The 15,720-nt window shown below is 43.2% G+C and overlaps 1 pseudogene; it reads left to right on the top strand.

Annotated features, from left to right (window-relative positions):
- Positions 1–15,720, top strand: part of LOC140628439 (large ribosomal subunit protein uL11 pseudogene) — a 144,679-nt pseudogene that overhangs the window by 78,694 nt on the left and 50,265 nt on the right.

The raw sequence follows: 15,720 nt of genomic DNA on the forward strand, positions 1-15,720 counted from the left end.
ATTTTAAAAAAATGGAAAATTCTAAGTCCCCTGTTATGGGGAAGATACAGTGAAGTAACAAAAGGACTCTTGATTTCTTGTGTGACGGCCTCGCTAGGCAGGTGATAGGCTTAAAAAAATCATATGCTGCACTGCTAAAAAGGAAGCATCCCTCTTTTCTTCATCAAAGACAACGAGTATATATGATGATGAAATGGTATTTGGAATGATGAGAGAGTAAAAGCCTACGATATTTACATTAATATCCCACCCCCCGCCCCAAGAATTCTCCTAATTTTATCCATTTCATCCCATGAAGACTTTTCCTGATGAAGTGAAGGAAACTGTTTTCCTCAAGGCTGTGACAGATTGCCCAAAGCCCACTCCAGGCCCTGCTCTGCCATTTTGCAGTTCCTGCGCCCTGTCTCCTCAGGTGCGAGACAAGGTTTCCGCAGCTGCTGGCTTTGGATAGAAATCATGCCCACTGGTTACCTTACAGGATCATAGGCTTATGGGGTCATCAGTATTGGTGTGACTTGCATTGAAGCTGGGATAACCCTATGTTCTTCTTTTGAAAACTTCATTTTCATGGTGTTGGTATTGTTTTTCTGAAAAAACCAGACAGCTAATTTGAGTTGTGCAAAACCCTCAAATCTGATGTTATACTTTATTGTGGTTATTTACATTCTCCTTGTATAATTAATATAGCACATTTGGGTCCAAATTAACATTGTTTTCTAGAGCTACTCTGATGTTTGGCTAGGTGACATTTTCTTGACACTGTTGCCAAAAACTCCAGTGCTTTTTTTTTTTTTTCTCTTTAATTTGGCAAGTGGTTCATGTACACACTAAAATACTCTCCTCCTCTAATTTAGAACCAAAAGATGAAGGCCATCATGAAGGGTACTATGTCTAGGCACTGACAGCTCTGACACCACAGCTGGCCCCACCTCAGTTATGCTTTTAAAATCATAGTTACTGGCGACTTAGGGACAGTCTCCTGGGTCTCTCTGCCTGTGTGGCTTGTGGGAATAGAAAACAAAATCCCTCTCTTTTTCATGAGGAAGCCTGTGCAGAATGGGATTTCTCTACTTAACATGCAAGTAGAGTTGAGTCCTCTATTCAAGCGTTCATATTCGTCAGTGTTGGCAATTGAATTTTTCCTCCATTCATACATCTTCAAAAAATGATTAAAAGTAACGTTCGCCATGAGGAAATACAGAAGATCTCCTTAGTAGCATTTGGTGAAATGGGGGCTCGTGTATTTAAGTTGGCCTTCTCTTTTGGGGTCACGTATTCAGAGGAGAGAAAAATCTTCCATTAAACACTTACCATGACATGGTGTAAAATCAAAATCAAGATTTTGATAGGATTTTTAATAGAGCTGGTTAAAGCTGCTAAATAAGAGAAACTCTTTTGATTTGGTGGATAGTTTTGGATGCCAAGGAAATTCGTATCCTTAGCAAATGTATCCTTTTTTTTTCCCCACAAATATAATGGATTGTTAGTTGTCTCAGCAGTGAATCAGTTGGGGGCTACCTCATTTGGCATTCTGTTTTTATTAGGGAGGGTGCCCAAGACACTGGTAATGCAAACATTGCCTTCAAATATAACAGGTATTCAGTTTCTCAGCATAGCATTTTGCCTGTGGTAATTTATCCGTTCATTTCCAACCCCCTCCAAGTAATGCATATGAAAATGATTAATGATTATACCTTTATTTTTATTTCTTTTGGAACTGCCAGCCCTGACTATTTACAGAAGATCATTATATTTTTATAGATCTTAAGCACATCTGCTGAATCAGCAAAGCAGAGAGTTCCAGCAATTTCACTGATTATAGCTGCATCTTTCGGATATTGCAAACAACTATTACCAAATCACTTGAGGTGGGGGGAGGGGAAGACCCTGGGTGTTTTAAAGGCGAGTAAATACCGTGGTAAGTTTTAAAAAATATTGCTGTTATAAGCTGTAATAAAATGGAGCATAACAGCAGCCCCAACTCCTTAGAAGTCCTCCAAACACAGTACTTCCCCAAATGAGTTTTCACTGCTACTTTAACTTTAAAACAGGAAGCCAAGAGTTGGGAGGGGTGTGTGTAGGCTTCTCTTCCAGGGATGTTATTCTTTTTATTGTGTTTTTAAAGATTGTATTTTGGGGGCGCCTGGGTGGCTCAGTCAGCTGAGCAGCCGACTCTTGGTTTTGGCTCAGGTCACGATCTCCCGGGTGGTGAGATGGATCCCTGCATACTGCTACACCCTCCGTGGGGAGTCCACTTGAGATTCTCTCCCTCTGCCAGTCCCCCACTCTTACGTACTCACTCCTCAACCTCTAAAATAAATAATAAATCCTTAAAAGAAAGATTTTATTTTTAAGTAATCCTTAACACCCATGGGACGTGAGGCTCGAACTCGCAACTCTGAGCATCCAGAGATGCATGCTCTACTGACTGAGCCAGCCAGGTACCCCACTGTTATCTCTTTGCTTAAACACTGTTTTTCTTGGAGGTCTCTCCGCTTTCTCTAGTGCATTCCCTGGGGTTGCCAGTTTCTCCGGCCCAGCCTCAGGTGTGTTCCACTTCATCTGTGATGATCACAGCCCTTCCCAATGAATGCAACTGCTCTGTGCAGTAAATAACCCATCTTGCCCTGAAATCCCTCAGCACCATCTGCCTTTTTGTATCGAAACACCAAAGACTTCATGTTTTTTACACTTTTTTTTTATCCTATTGATTTCAGTTTGGGGTTGGCCACTTGGGTGGTATTATATATTTATACATATGCTAATGTTACACTCTGCCTGAATGGAGTTGTTTCAGCAAGGAGGGCTTGATTTGATTGATGGTAGACAAGTAGGCAGTGTGATTATGTAGGATTATCTGCGGATAATTATCTAAATGCAGGCTTCACCTCAGGCTACCTACCCCTTTAAGTCTGGGCTGGGAAAAAAGAACATGCTCTGGTGTCGCAGAGGGAAAACCTGCTTGGACTCTCTTCTCATAGAATCTTCCTTCTGGACAGGATCTTCCTTGGCTTAGAAGGGAAGGCATACTGGCAGATGGTCTCTCTGGTCCCTTGGACACTTAACCTTGGATTTCAGGGAGATGGTTGATTATAAGGCTGTGGCTGGTCTAGCTCTGGAACCCATCCAAGTAGGTGGAGTGTGACCTGTATCCCAAGTGTAGATGGTTGAGGGGTAGAAAGGAGGCTACTTAGAGAAGAGACTGGAAATTTAGGTAGGCAGCTGTGCTCTGAAGCTAAGAGAGTGTTATGGTGCTTAAGAGTGGTGCTGGGAAGCAGGGCCAGTTAGGTCTGTCCTCTGCTGTGCCCTGTAACCATCCCTGTCAGATACAGCCTGTCTTGGGACTATAGAGGTTTCTGTGGCCTCAATGAGGTCAGAGACTTAGATCACCAATTCTGTTCCAGAAGGAAGCATTGACAAATGACAAATGTGAGAATTTTCTCTGGGCATTGTGTCATGCCACATGAACGATGTACCTGAATATAAGACCAACTGTTCCCCACCTCCTCTATCCTTTTCACTTGGAAGTCTGGCCTTCCTTAGGCTGAAGATCATCTTCTGACCCCCTCCCTGCCAAGGGAGATTATCAGGCTAATGGGACATGGATCAAAAGGGAGGTGGCATTTTAAGAGTTGCATGGAACCATAGAATGCTTTGATCACCTGATGATCAAGAATTAAACCTGGGGAATGGCCCAAGTCCATTTTGTGTGGGATGAGGTGGGTGGAGGGAACTTGAGAGACTCCTTTGGCAACCTCTCTGGTTTTGATTGTTCCTACCTGTGAGTAATTCTACTTTCAGAGAAGTATTTAAGTATTTCATAGAGGTAGAAAGGGGATGAGAGACATGGCCCTGTGCCACGAAGAAAACCTAGGGCCACAGTATTTACCTAGCATTGTAAGTCATCTGGCCCTACCTCACTCATCCAGAGGTGCCCCTGTGCCCTGTCCTGGTGACACATTGAATCTCATCTTTCTCACTAGTTGCTTCTTTTTTTTGTTGTTTTACTTACTTACTTACTTACTTACTTACTTACTTATTTATTTATTTATTTATTTATTTATTTATTTATTTATTTATTTAAGAGAGAGAGAGAGAGAGAGAGAGAGAATGAGAAAGTGGGATGGGTGGAGGGAGAGGGAAAGAGAACCTCAAGTTAGACTCTGTGCTGAGTATGGAGCCTGACACGGGGCTTGATCACAGGACCCTGAGATAACCACCTAAGCTGAAATCAAGAGTTGATGCTTTAACAGACTGAGCCACCCAGGCACCCCCCTTAAGTACATCTCAAGTCCTTGGTGACACTGTAGATCCCTCAAGGATGGGAAAATATAACTTTGTTTTTTTGTGGCCTCTATATAGTCCAGCACCTTGTAAGGACCAAATGGTCCTCAGATTGACAAAACGGATTAACCATTCATCACTTGTTAATCTAATTTTAAACAATCTTAGTTTTTTTCCCCCTCTTTTCAGTATCTTCTTTCTGATGCCAGGATCATTTCCCAATGAAGTCTTAACTCTCCTGGCATGGTGTTTTAATTCCTGCTATCTTGAAACCACATGCAATTCAGATGACAAAGCCATCCAGACAACCACATGCTGCATCGTTAATTTCTTATACTCATTTTAAACCATTCTCTTTTCAAGTCTCTGGGAATGCACGAATTCTATTTATGCACTGAATCTGGATGTTTCTTCCCTAAGGAAACTTGGTATTCCTGAATGCAGCTTTATAAAGTCTGGTTTGCATTCAGAATTTCAATGGGATGGCTTCTGAAAATGAACAGACTATTCCTCAACTGTTTAGAAATGATGGTGTTTAACACTTCTTAAAGAATAATGGAAAGGTGTCACTTATCAAGAGATATAGTTTGCTTTTGATCTTGCTGGCAGTTTCTGAGACTCTGAGATGATGAGTCTTGCTGATTTGAATTACTAAATATTCACTCCATCCATTCCTCCCGATGCCGATTACCATTTGTCTAGGTTAGCCCATCATTGTCTCCTCTGTCCCTGCTATCTTGTCCCTCTAAATTCTGACTACCTGGGAGCTACCAGAATGGTATTTCTAAAACACAACTCTCGGTCATCCCTGCTGAAAATCTGTCAATAGTTCTCCTATGCCTACAAGATAAGTAGAAAGCCTCCATGGTCTGTCTCTTTTTTCTGTCCAGCTTTGCAGACTGCCACTTGTCAACTGTCCTACTGTAGTGAGCCTTGGTGATTAGAACAGAGTCCCACTGTCTGTGACATTTAGCACCTTCCCCTGGATCCGAAGCACTCTTACCTCTTCCTCTTTGTGTGTTTAATTTCATTTATGATTCATCTCACATGCCTCTATCTTTGGCTCCTTTCCTGATCTATACCCTCCTTTAGGTGCCTCTATGGGACTTTATCAACATTCACCATCAATTGACTATGTACCACTTGAGGCCAGTGTCCATGACTGAGGCAATGTAGCACAATTCTTGCTTTTTTTTTTCTTAAAGATTTTATTTATTTATTTGAGAGAGAGAGAGAGAGAACAGGAACAGTGGGAAGGTCCAGAGAAAGAGAGAGGGGGAGAAGCAGACTCCCCGCCGAGCAGGGAGCCCAATGTGGGGCTGGGTCCCAGGACCCCAGGATCATAACCTAAACCAGAGGCAAATACTTAACCGACTGAACCACCCAGGCACCCCCAATGTAGCACAATTCTTTTTTTAAGATTTTATTTATTTATTATTAGAGAGAGAGAGAGAGAGAGAGAGAGAGAGAGAGGCGTGCAGAGACACAGGCAGAGGGAGAAGCAGGCTCTATGCAGGGAGCCCAACATGGGACTCGATCCCAGGTCTCCAGGATCATACCCTGGGCCGAAGGCAGCGCTAAACCGCTGAGCCACCAGGGCTGTCCTGTAGCACAATTCTTAAATGCATAGTCTCTGTGGCCAAACTGGCTGGTCTAAATCCTGGCTCCACTGCTTATGAGTTATAATATCTTGTGCCAGTTACTCAACCTCCCGATTCCTCAGTTTTCTCATCTGTAAAATGGAATAACAGTGTTGTCCACAGAGCAGTTGCTGTAACAGAGAAATTAGTTAATATGTATGCAGTGTTTAGAAGGCTTTCTGGAATCTTGTAAGAACTCAACAAACATTTGTGATGAGTATTTGTCCACCCAGAACCCTAGCACAATCCCTAGCACACAGAAGGGATGGAGCACAGGCTCCTCTGATGCAAGGCATTGTCTTTTTTTTTAAATAGATTTTATTTATTCATGAGAGACATAGAGAAGCAGAGACATAGGGAGAGGGAGAAGCAGGCTCCCTGCAGGGAGCCCGATGCGGGATTCCATCCCAGGACTTCAGGATCACACCCTGAGCCAAAGGCAGACACTTAACTACTGAGCCAATCAGGTGTCCCAGCATTGTTCCCAGCATTTTTTAAAAAATTGAAACTCACATAATGTGAAATTAACCTTTTGAAAGTGTCTAATCCAATGGTATTTGGTATATTCACAGTGTTGTACAACCACTACCTCTGTCCAGTTCCAAAACCTTTTCATCACCCCAAAAGGAAATCCCACAACCACATACCCATGAAGTAGTCGCTCCTCATTCCCTCCTCCCTCTAGCTGTCATGTAAGTAAACTTTGTGACACACTTTCTACAGACAATACCACAAAAATATGATGCAGCAAGAGCATAATACAAGTAGAGTTGCACCTCAGAAATGCAACATTCATAACCCATCAACCGTTGGGATTTTAGCTCATCCCCACTGGGCTGGTCAGGTCTCCTGAAAGGATTTTCTCAGGCCACCAGTGTGGGCACCAAGTGTTCTACTGTCCTTTCCTTTAAATAATACAAGATTTCTTTGAAAGGGCACAAAAGTAACCATTTTTCTTCAATCGGGGACTTTAAAAAGAACGCATTCCACATTGTATACGATGTGCTTAATGCAGTCTGGCCTTTTGAAGGCCACCATCTGAAGTATGTACTGACAAGAGAGAAGAGTCTAGAGCAGGTGCTGTTGACAGCAGAGTTCCTATGTGCCATCCCTGGCTCAGTGACTCCAGAGTGACATTGGGTCTCTGTTGAAAGAGCCATTCACGCGGTCTGCTGCCTACCAGCTCAGGCCATGCATATTCATAATTGAGAACAACACTGCCTTAATAAAGGACTTTTTGACATTTATTGGGACCAAGTTATAGCTATTGATTTCTCCCTCTTTGCATTGCCAGCTGCTGCCACTTTTCTGACCCTTTCAAATCCAGTTCCACTCATACATTGAGACTGTTTCCTGCTTAGTCTGGGGTGTGTGTGTGTATGTATAAGTAAAAGATCTCTGGCAAGGAAACTCTACTCCAGTATCAGGCTTGTATGAGTCTTTGTATGTAATATGATTCCTAGTATTTTTTCCCCCATCAGACCTCCTAGAATCCAGCCTATACAGCCCTACCTGTTCCCTCCGTTTTGACCTTCTAGATATCTGAACCTCAATTTACTTCTGTTGATTTTTGCCAACCATGGGGGATTTCTCTCTCAGCCTGCTGTTCCTAGCCTCAAACCACTGTCTGGCTTTTTCATTGTCCTCAGAATCCTGACTTTGGCACTGCCCGTATCCTAACATTAGAACATATTTTAGATTTACATCTGACAGGTGATGTTGTGACACTCACATTAAAGTAGTATTTGCTTTAAAGTAGGTTATACAGATCTGAATGTATATGCGAGGGATAAAAATCAAAGAAATTTATTGTGTGTGAAGGGTAGTATCATTTAAAAATCTATTATCAGATTCACTTTTATTTTCTAATTACATAGGGTGATAAAATTCAATTAGCGCTTTTATTTAATGCCTCATTCTAGGAAGCTTTTTTTCAATGAATATAATGGATATATTTCAGACCAAAGGGATTTTTCAGACCTTGAAAGAAAAAATCTACCCTTTCCTTAATTAGATGAGGAGCCCTGTAAAAAAAAAACTCCTGTTGGAGCTTTCAGGCAGTGGGGATTTGCCTGCCCTGGTGGCTGTCTGTTGTGCAAAATACATGAAAAGGGAAAAGCCAGAGCTTGCCTTTGTACACTTCAGATCTGATCAGGGTACTTACTGCTGCATGATTTATGTTTGAGAGAAAAATCCGTCTCTTCTGCAGACAGGCCAGAAAACTGGGGTGGTACAGAAAGCAACCACAGGCATGCAGAGAGAGTAGAGACGGTACTCAGGCACACACGTTGGCTGATTTTACAGGGTATGATTGGCTGGACTGTGAATGCAGTCGGCTCTTGTGGGTCCTGCAGGTGTTGAATCTCTCCCTATGTGTGAGGTTAGGAGGGAAATGTCAAAAAGGGAAGGCCAGAAGTTAGTGACCTCCTCCATTTCATTCCATCGTCTGCCCCTTTCTGGGATGGTTGATCACCCTACATGTGCCCCGGGTAGGTTACTGAGCCACACTGTGCTTCTGTTTCCTCACCTACAAAAATAATAGATCAATAACATCATCTACCTCAGGTAGGATACCTGCTATAAGGCAGGTGTGCAATGCATTTTAACTGGTATGACTCTGATGATTATTTCCTGCTGCTACAAGAACTAGTGTGTGGTGTGGGGGCTCATACATGAGTCAGGTGTTACAGTAACTGGGCTTCTGTTCTGGTCCCAGCACATACCAGTTTTTTTGTGGGTTTTTCATTTGTTTGTTTTTGTTTTGTTTTGTTTTTTACCTGGGCTAAGTTGCTTAACTTTTGTGTCTCATTTTTCTCATCTCTCAAATGGGGTGAATAGTAGTAATACTTGTCTCCCAGAATATTTGCAGGAGTAATGAGATTGTATACAGAAAGCAGCTAACCTATAGTGCCTTGCAAATAGTGAGCACTCAAATATGAGGTGCTATTTGAATTATCACTGATGAACCCATCATGACAATTAACATTGAGTTGTACCATGTGATGTGATTTCCAGTGTAATGGCATAGGAGCTCCAAGGGGTTCCTGTCTGAGTCTCAAACCGTTGCTTGCTTTCTTGGAGTGTTTTAAGAAGATTCTCTGTTAGGATACTGGGTAGAGAAGCACAAAGGGGGAAAACTCATCAGAAGTAAACTTTTATGCAGCCAGGGTTCTATTAGCCAGAATTGCTTTTGTCTGGATAGCTTCTCAGACTGGGATGGATGTTGAACTTTTATACATATATATATATATATCTATACCTACCTATATAAAATATATGTAACTTGTAATTAATAATATACAGTTAGTAGTATCTCCCCAAATACATAATTTCTTTTTAAAGATTTTATTTATTCATGAGAGACAGAGAGAGAGAGAGAGAGAGGCAGAGACATAGGCAGAGGGAGAAGCAGACTCCCTGTGAGGAGCCCAATGTGGGGTTTGATTCCAGGACCCTGGGATCATGACCTGATCCAAAGGCAGATGCTCAACCACTGAGTCATCCAGGCATCCCTCAAATACGTAATTTTTATGAAAGCTCTATTGAGCTATAATTCACATGGTATAAAATTCATTTTAGCAAAAGTATAAAATTCAGTGCTTTTTAGTATGTTCACACTGTTGTTTGACCAGCACCACTACTTGGGAAGTGTTGTTGTTGTTGTTTTAATCACTCTGCCACCCCCGCCTTCAAGAAACCCAAACTCCTCAGCGTTCACTCCTCATTGCCCTTCGCCCTTCCAGCCCCTGGCAACCATTAATCTACTTTCTGTGTCTATGGATTTGCCTACTCTAGACATTTCATTCATTCATTCATTCATTCATGAAAATAGTTTATTTTTTTTAATTTTATTTATTTTTAAAGATTTAATTGAGGGAGAGGGAGAAGGGAGAAGGGAGAGGGAGAAGGAAGAGAGAGAGAGAGAATAGAGGAAGAGGGAGAAGCAGACTCCCCACTGAGCAGGGAGCCCAATGTAGGGCCTCCATCCTAGGACCCTGGGATGATGGCCTAAGCTGAATGCAGACACTTAACTGATTGAGCCACCCAGGCACCCCCGAAAATAGTTTAAGTAATCTCTGCCCCCAACGTGGGGCTCGAACTCACAACCCTGAGATCCAGAGTCACACGCTCTACCGACTGACTGAGCTGGCTGGGCACCCCATCTGAATGGTTCATTTAAATGTAACCCCGTCGTATGTGGCATTTTGTGTCTGACTTCTTTCACTTAGGGTCATGTCTTCAAGGTTCATTTGTGCTATGGCATAGAACTTCATTCCTTTTTGTGGCCAAATGATAGTTCATTGTCTGGTGCTTTCCCATGTTTACATGATAACTGCATGAAATCTTCAACTGGTTTACCGTCCTGCCAGTTGTCCTTCCTTCTCTTCCCTGTTCCTCATCGAGGGGTTTTCCCGGAGTGCCAGGCATTGTGAGGCACGTGGGCAGGAGTGGATACCAGGGGTTGTTCAGCGTGCATTACCATATCGGTTGCTTGGATCTTAGTGACTGCGTACAGTCACAGACCTTACAGACCTACCCAATCATTTCTCTCTCATTCATAGCTCAGATAGAAGAGTCATTGTCCCTTAGGCACAGACATGCAAAAAAATCTTACAGCTTCCTGTTCGCACAAAGATGGGCAGTGTCCTCTGCCTGCAGAGAGCTCAAATAAAAGGGCTAGCTTACAAATGTTGCCTTGCCTTCTACACCATTTCAGTTCTGATGGCAGGGCATTCGCCGCCGCTCTGGAGCTCTCGCTTGACTGTATGTACATAAAGGAGCAGGGTAGTGACAAGTGTCTAAACCAGGTTAACGTCTAAACCAGGTTAACGTTAGAATTGAGATAATTCTAAAAATGTGATAGTTGGCATTGTGGACGGAAATACTACTGGTATGATGATGATTGGATGCTCTGGATGAGTCTTTAGGCCCTCTCTTCCTCAGTGTACTCATCTGCAAAATGGCATAATAGTACCTATCTGAAAGGGCAAGGCTGAGGATGAAGAGCATCTAGTCCCGTTCCTGGCATCTAGTAAACTCTATATAAATGGCAACTTCCATGGTTACTCACACTGGGGTATCCATGAACAGAACATCTTAACTTTTTTTTTCAAAGATTTTATTTATTTATTCATGAGAGAGACAGAAAAAGAGGCAGAGACATAGGCAGAGGGAGAAGCAGACTGCAGATTCCATGCAGGGAGCCTGATGTGGGACTCGATCCCAGGATCATGATCTGAGCCAAAGGCAGAGTCTCAACCACTGAGCCACCCAGGTGCCCCCAGGACATCTTACTTTGTGTATCTATTAATCACTTTTGACTTTGGACTCAGACAAACAATAGGTTTGAATCTTGGCTTCACCACTTATTAGCTGTGACCTTGGGTGAACTCTTTGTTTCCAGGCTCATCTAGGGAACAGTTACACTTTACAGGGTTTTTGAGAGCTTTAAACTAGAGATTTTCTAAAGCATCCCAGCCCATGGGAGTGGTCTGATAGCTACTGCTATTGATAAAAAGGCAAATATGCCTTCAGTTATCATGTTTACATCCATCCCCACCAGCTCCTTGCCTTCTTAATATCATTGTCCCAGCCCTTTCTCCACCACCTAGAGAGTTCTACATAATCTGGCTCTGCCTACTTGACTGAGCTCCTGTCCAGCCACTCTCCCTGACTCACTCTGTGTTATAGCCATCTTGACCTTCTTTTTATTTCTCAGCCAGATGAAGTTCTTTTTTTACTTCGGGGTCTTTGCATTTGCTATTTCCTCTCCTTTTGGCTCTGGACCTTTCAGATGGTGGCTCCCTCTTGTCATTCAGGTTTAAGTTCCAGTGTTACTGGCTCTGAGAGGCCTTTCTCAACCACCCAATAGTGTTTCTCCCTCTCTGAGTCGCTCCGCTCTATTACCCTGTTTTATTTTCTTTGTGTATTTATTGCTATCCAAAATTACATTCTTTGATTTTGCATCTCTTGTCAATTTCCCCCACAAGGAGACAAGCCCCATGAGGGCAGCCATTTTCTGTGTTTGGCTCATTGTTGTATCATGGCAACTAGAATAGGACTTTGGGGGAACAGTAGAATAAATAGTCATTGGATGGATGGATAGATACAGCAAAGGTCTCACTCTAACTTTTGGAATTGTCATTATGTCGGAGTGTAGTATCCCACCATGGTATGGAACTGTCTGCAGGTTATGTGACAACAGCTTATTAGAATAGATTACAACTCTAACGAAAAGAAATCCTAATGTACTGTCCTCCTACGCAGCATTTCCCTTTAGAAGCTGCATCAAATACCTAAAATTATGTTCTATGTTTGGCAACAACATGTGAGGTAATTTTTATTTGTATTGAATTCCTCAGATAGTTTCCAATGCCTCACCTTGAATATAGATAGAGCTTTGGAGTTCTAAGTTCAGTTAAGCAGGTTCTAGGAGGCATTAGGAGTATTAGACACCTGGCTTGATCAGTAATAATGAGCTAGAGTTGGGGAGGGAGTTTGCCTGTAATCCTCTGGGTGCAGATGGTGTGTCTGCTGGCATAAATTAGCCAAGTCCATAGAGGAGCCTGGGCTTGACAATTTTATTGTATATGGGAGGTTATTAAGAAAATAATTGAAGGTCTCTGGAAAAATAAGCGATGGCACTCTGCTGTTCCCGCAGAGTCAACAAAGGCAGCATGCCCTTGACTGAGGCACTTGGTTGGTTTGTTTCTTCTGTTTTTTTTTGGTGAGCAGGGAAGGTGTTTAAAAATACTAAGCAGGAAATGATTGGACAATAAACCCAGATGTGGTGATCTCTGTTGATTGGGTTTATCTGAATCCCTCTAACCCAGTAGAGAGATTGGAACTTCCCCTGAGCCTCCATCATCTCCTGGTCACAAATGCTCAGGGCTTGTGCTACTTGTTCTTCTCTCAAAGCTCTTTGAATCAGCATGATGACAAGGTGGAAGAGTGAAGAGTTGGAACCAGAGGGGGAGCCTATCTGGTGCTGATGCTTCCAAATGTTGGGTATTGGGCTCTGAGATTGTGACAGACGGAGATGTCCATTTTTTGAAGCTCCCCAGGTGTTTCTAATGCAGAGGTTTCTGAACCATACTTTGAGAAACACTGAGTGTTTTCACCTCACAAAGCTTTGGTATTTTAGCCTTGCCCAGACCTTATACCTCTCCCCACACCCTCCTTCTGTCTTCTGACTGCACAGGCTCCATTAGGTAGTTGCCTGTTATTTGGGCAAGAGAAGGCCCCATACTGGACATCCCTCCCTTACTTTACATGTGCAATTCTCTATTTGGCAGTCTTTTGGGCTCTTCTTGATTCCTATTCTTCCATCCTTAGAGGAACATTAAAAAGCCTTCTCAACTGAAGTTGCTAGAGGGTTGCAATTCACTGTGCTCACCAATCAGCTGCTCCGTGTAGGTGCTCTCCTCAGGAGTCTTGTGTTGAAATGCAAATCCCCACGGCAGTAATATTAGAACGTGGGGTGTTTGGGAGGTGATGAGGTTCATGAGGTCCTAGCCCTCATGACTGTAATGAGTGTTCTTCCAAAAGAGATCAGGGCCCCTTAGCCCCGCCTACCGTGTGAGGGTGCACTTGGAAGTCTGGAGCATGGAAGAGGGCCCTCACCCGACCTTGCTGGCACCCTGACCTCAGCTTTCAGCCTCTGGCCTCCAGAACTGTGAGCAATAAAATTTCTGTTGTTTATAAGCCAACCAGTCTGTGGTGTTTTGCTACAGCAGCCCCAAGAGGCTGAGCCAATAGGCGTCCTAGCTCCTGGTTTATGCAGTTTGAATCTCTCCTAGCAACTGAAACTCAGATGAAGGAACTCAGACACAGAACAGCAGGGCAAATTTCAGAGCCTTTTCTCAAGCCTCAGACTAATGCACATGGCACTTACCTCTCTGTATCTGTGCTTGCCCAAGTCCTACCCCATGGCAATAGGGGAGCTGACATCCGTTGAATCAAATAACGAAAGGTTTCATAGTCGAGATGAAATTTGAATCTAGAAATACAGGAAGGACAGCTAAAGATAACATTGCAGGTGAAAGTATAGTCTAGGAAAAGGTGGATAGTATGGACGTAATCACATGGGACACAAAGCATTTTTCTACCCTGTTAAATATAGATTAAGACTGTTTGGGGGTGAGGGGCAAGAGATGTGTTAAAAATACAGATTCCTGGGCCCCAGCCTCTGAGTTTTCTATTCCATAGCACGGAAGAAGCTTAATGTTAATAGCTACCACCCCCCAACCCCCACTCAAGTGATTTTGATCCAGGTGTCTCATGCAGCATGAGAAACGCTGGCCTGGTCCCTGATCCAGCAATGGCTTTGTACAGACAGGCAAACCGAGGCTCTAAGACGAGAGTGACCTATTGGGGAATAGCATCTGTTCTGGGGGTGCTGTAAAAGGTTCTTTCATCTCAGGTGGGCTCTGAGCCATGCTCCTTAAAGTCTCTCCTAATTTGTACTTGACTATAAATTTAATACCCTTTTTATGATACTTGAAAGAGCTGTGTAATTTCATGGTCTGGCTGTGACTGCTGGCATTAAAGAAATGACTGTTACTGGTACTTAATATATCTTCCCCAGTTTCTTCATGACTTTTGTGAAGCACCAAGCGCCAGAGCGACCCTGTTTGCATAGAGAGCACATATGCAGAGGGCGAACACCTGTTCTCCTGGGGTGGGTTCCACAGGCCCTGGCTTGCCTCTTCCTTCAGGCATCTGAACTTCCCTCCCTCCCACCATCTTGCACCATCTGTTTCGACCACATGAAAAAGGGGACAGTACCTTTACCTCTAGAGGTATCTACCTCTCTTCCTCAGACCCCCATGGGTCTCAGATACCCTCAAGCTCTAAATTTCAAGTGAGCTAATTCTTGGAAGACTGGGTGGGAGGAAGAACACACCAATTGGGGCTCTAGAGAATATTTTAGAGGCTGAGGTAGGGAAAATCATGGATGCAAATGCTATTATGAACTTCTCTGTCCATCCCCCTCTTCATAGAGGAAGAGTGTGGAAGGTGATGTTGCTGTGGGAATTGGTGCTGCTTCCTATTGCTTAACTATTGGTTAATCACCACCCTAGTTCTGGCTCATTATCCCCACATTTCATGAAGGATCATGGTATGGCAATCAGAGGGAAAATGCACTACAGTGTAGCTTCATACTATTGCATTGTCTGCTGTTTTTTGTTTTGTTTTTGAGTTCAGAATGCTTGAAGTAGATATGCCACAGAAAATGGCTTCCATTTCCTTTCCTCTATAGTCCAGAATAGGAATGTCAAGGCAGTGAAAACATCTTCAACTTTTTCTTCCCACAGGTCTGGGTGGCGTTGACCAGTGAGTATGAGAGTCAGAAAGAGGCAGAGGGGGACCTGGGTGGCTCAGTGGTTGAATGTCTGCCTTTGGCTCAGGGCGTGATCCCAGGGTCCTGGGATTGAGTCCCGCATCAGGCTCCCCATAGGGAACCTGCTTCTCCCTCTGCCTGCGTCTCTGCATCTCTCTCTGTGTCTCTCATGAATCAATCAATCTTTTTTTTTTTTTTTAAAGACAGAAACTGGAATAAGCAGGATGAAGCAACTCAGCCGATTAGGAGCAAGAGGGTGTGTATTATCCATTTTCTTCCCTCTACTTTAGTGAGTGGTCAGGAGTATCAGCTCCTTTGATTGAATTCTTTCCTGTCCTGTATGTTATGCTGAAGCATCTCTTCGGAAGTTTGGGGGAGGGGGATGAGTGAACAGGTGAATAGATTTAGTGATTTTTGGTATGCGAAGCATGTTGCTAATTCTTTTGCCTAAAC

The sequence above is a fragment of the Canis lupus genome, chromosome X (genome assembly GCF_048164855.1).
Source record: "Canis lupus baileyi chromosome X, mCanLup2.hap1, whole genome shotgun sequence".
Taxonomy (NCBI): domain Eukaryota; kingdom Metazoa; phylum Chordata; class Mammalia; order Carnivora; family Canidae; genus Canis; species Canis lupus.